A 3177-nucleotide genomic window follows, 5' to 3' on the forward strand; every position below is an offset into this window, starting at 1 on the left:
TATGAATAATACAAAAGCACTAGAACAAAAACATCGCTGAGAAAATGGTCATTTGTTCCTTCAACTTGAGGCAACGTTTTCCTTCTCGGCAGTGAAAAAGCTACCTTCTAATCACTAATTTAATGTCACATGAACATGCTATATGGCGACACGATTTCGTTTTTATGCGCGTTCTCACTGACAACTGGATTTGTACTATAGGTTACGTATAGATGCAGGGATGTAATCGGCGTCCAATACAGGCATATTGGGTCGTGAGTGCTAGCCGGTCTGGGGTATACATATGTGGTCGCACGGTCGTGCTATCATTAGATATAATTGTGCGACAAACGTATGCGCCTGCGACGAAGTCTGCATGCATGCCAATAGGCTAAAACCATAAACACATATAGCTGACCCCCAAAGGTGCGCCGCATATGAGCGCACCGAAAAGACGAATCCAGACAGTTGCAGCCGTACGTGCTTGAATGCGTTATAGTAATTGTCGTCCCGTACGTGGTACTTGGTGAGATCCGAACGATAGGCTGAAATGTTGTCGGAATTAAATGCCGCGGTTTGGCGGCCAGCGCACGTGTATTCAACCATAAAAGTGGAGAATTTGTTTTGATTGAATGGTCAACGGAAAATATTCACTTCGGCAGCCCATTAAAGCTGCGTTTTTAGGATGGCAATGACAATTGCGAGATCAGGGGACAAAGTGGTCCATCGTGGGCAGTTTTCACACAGGGATAGCTAATACTGGAAAAACACAAGACAAATTGCAATGGTCCATTACAGCCAGTTTAAAACAATGGAACGGTCAACGTCGGAAGAACACAGGACACCTTGGTCCATTGTAGCCAGTTTTAAAAAAGGAACGGCCAACGATGGCGGAACACAGGACAACTTGGTCCATTGTAGCCATCTTTAAAAAACTGAACATCCAATACTGGAAGAACAGAGGATAACATTGTCCATTGTAGCCATGTTTAAAAACCGGACATCCAATGCCGGAAGAACACAGGACAACTTGGTCCAATGTAGCCAGTTTTAAAAAACGGAAAACCCAATGACGGAGGAAGGCAGGACAGCTTGGCCCATTATAGCCAGTTTTAAAACCCGGTGCGACCATTATTGGAGGAACAACGGCAATCTCGGTCCAACATAGACATTCTGTATGTACGGCAGTGCCAATATCGGGAACTCACTGTACATCTTGGTCCAAGCTAGCCAGTGTTGGCTACTGGCAGCGCCAACACTGGGAGAGCACTGGCTAGACTGGGCCATTGTTGGACATTGTGTTGACTGGCATGTCCTATGTTGGGAGCATGCTGGTTAGGCTGGCCCAATGTAGGGCCACTGCTTGCCGTCGTACTTACAACATTGGCCCAATGCTTTGTGCTGCCTGGGTATAGTCTGGTGGTATATGATTTGCAGTTTCCCACAGCTGCCATGATTTAAGAAATACATTATATTTTTTCAATAACTTGGTGATAAGGCTGAAAATCTAACCCGTTTAGATACCGCAAATACCCACACTTGGGCACGCCTAAAATATATGGTTGAATTCTCAGGAAATTAATTCCCCATTAGCATTAAGAAATTAGTGTTAGATAAAACAATATCCAATTCTTTGGAAAAGAAATGTGACTGTATTATATACAAATCCCTCAAAGCTCTCCTTTCACCCTCGAAGGTCATCCTTACCATCTCCAGTGGCTACGTTATCCGCCGTTGAAGGATATTGACCATATGTGAAAACCTGCCGAGAAGTTGGTGTGTTTAAATCGGGCACTATAAAAATGCTTGAGTTCATTCTCAAACGGCACAGCAAGCGGAACTCTTGCTGTTCAAGTGAATTTGCCTCTCTTCCTTGTGTTCGAGAACAATGTGGAAGGCCCTTTGTCGTCACTACCCCGGCACCACCAATTATGATTGGTATATGGGTATGATAAGCTGACATCAACTATCGCAGTGCTAAGGGTGCAGCATGCTCAACGTCTGCACTCCACAGATCTTTTCTATTGAGAGACAGTGATTCAGTTTGGTTTGTTTATCTCAATGACTGAAAATAACTTTTCACAGGCCATCATTTGTATTCTCCATATAAAAATAAATTTCTAGAAGGAGAATGACACACTGCTAAAGCCGGAAAAGATAAGCTTAAGTTCGAGGCATCTTTGCTTTCTTTCGGAGGGAATACATCAGATCGCCAAGCGAAAAGCAAAACGAACTTTTATGACGACTGCAGTGATCACTGAGAAAATTGCGATCAAAGGATTTTGCATCATCGCACGGAAAATAACAGTAGCGATTAACAAAAATTGCTCGTGGTTTAGCTGCAGTTAAGCCTACCGTGACCGCGATAGCCTAATTGGCATGGTTATACGTGGCAAATTTTTTTATTGTGCCGGAAGGGTTTTCTTAGTTATTGCTCTAAACAGGCAGCGGTGATTAGTGCAGTACTTTTTCTTGGCATCAGCTTGGTGAACCTGCAGTGAAGACTGCAGGAATATTGTCTATGAATGATGCCCCTGCTTGGTAAACTTGCGCTGACAGTTTACTATATCTGGTTGAATCTCTGGTTGAAGCATGTAAGAAATCTGTCTCGAGCGGGTCTTTGTTGGAGTCCCCTACTACAAGCACAAGTTCTTCCTTGGTGGCTTGGTGAAGCACAAATCTGGACACTACAATTGAGGCATGGTCTACATGGCGTGGGGTGCCAGATATACCCCGCTAACGACCCCACCACTCCTCATTAGAAGCACACAACACGCCTCACTATCTGGATAGTGAATGGTTTGCAGGCGCTTTGTAGTGGGAAAGTCCAGGTGAGCACACACATACATACACACCAGTGTTCAGTTCTTGATTTTGTCGTCTAAAGCTTATTGGTTTATATTGATTTATAAGAACGGAAAGGTGGAGTATCTGTCAGACCACCAGGACACATAATCCACGCCGTAAGGGAATGATGGAAGGTGGAAAACAAAGCGGAAAGAGTGCAAGAGTTCGTGTAGTCGAGGTGTACGCAGTACTTTTGGTCGCCTGGGAGCATTTATGTGAGCCCTGATATCGCCCAACACAGGGCTGCGTCTCTGTTATTATTCGGTACACAGGAAAAAAAAGCGCAGAATCTCTAACACGTGTTTCTGCGAACACCTTAACCTCACCGTAAGGGAAGGAATGAAGGAAAGA

The sequence above is a fragment of the Amblyomma maculatum genome, chromosome 5 (assembly GCF_055883805.1).
Source record: "Amblyomma maculatum isolate TAMU_Amacu chromosome 5, ASM5588380v1, whole genome shotgun sequence".
Taxonomy (NCBI): domain Eukaryota; kingdom Metazoa; phylum Arthropoda; class Arachnida; order Ixodida; family Ixodidae; genus Amblyomma; species Amblyomma maculatum.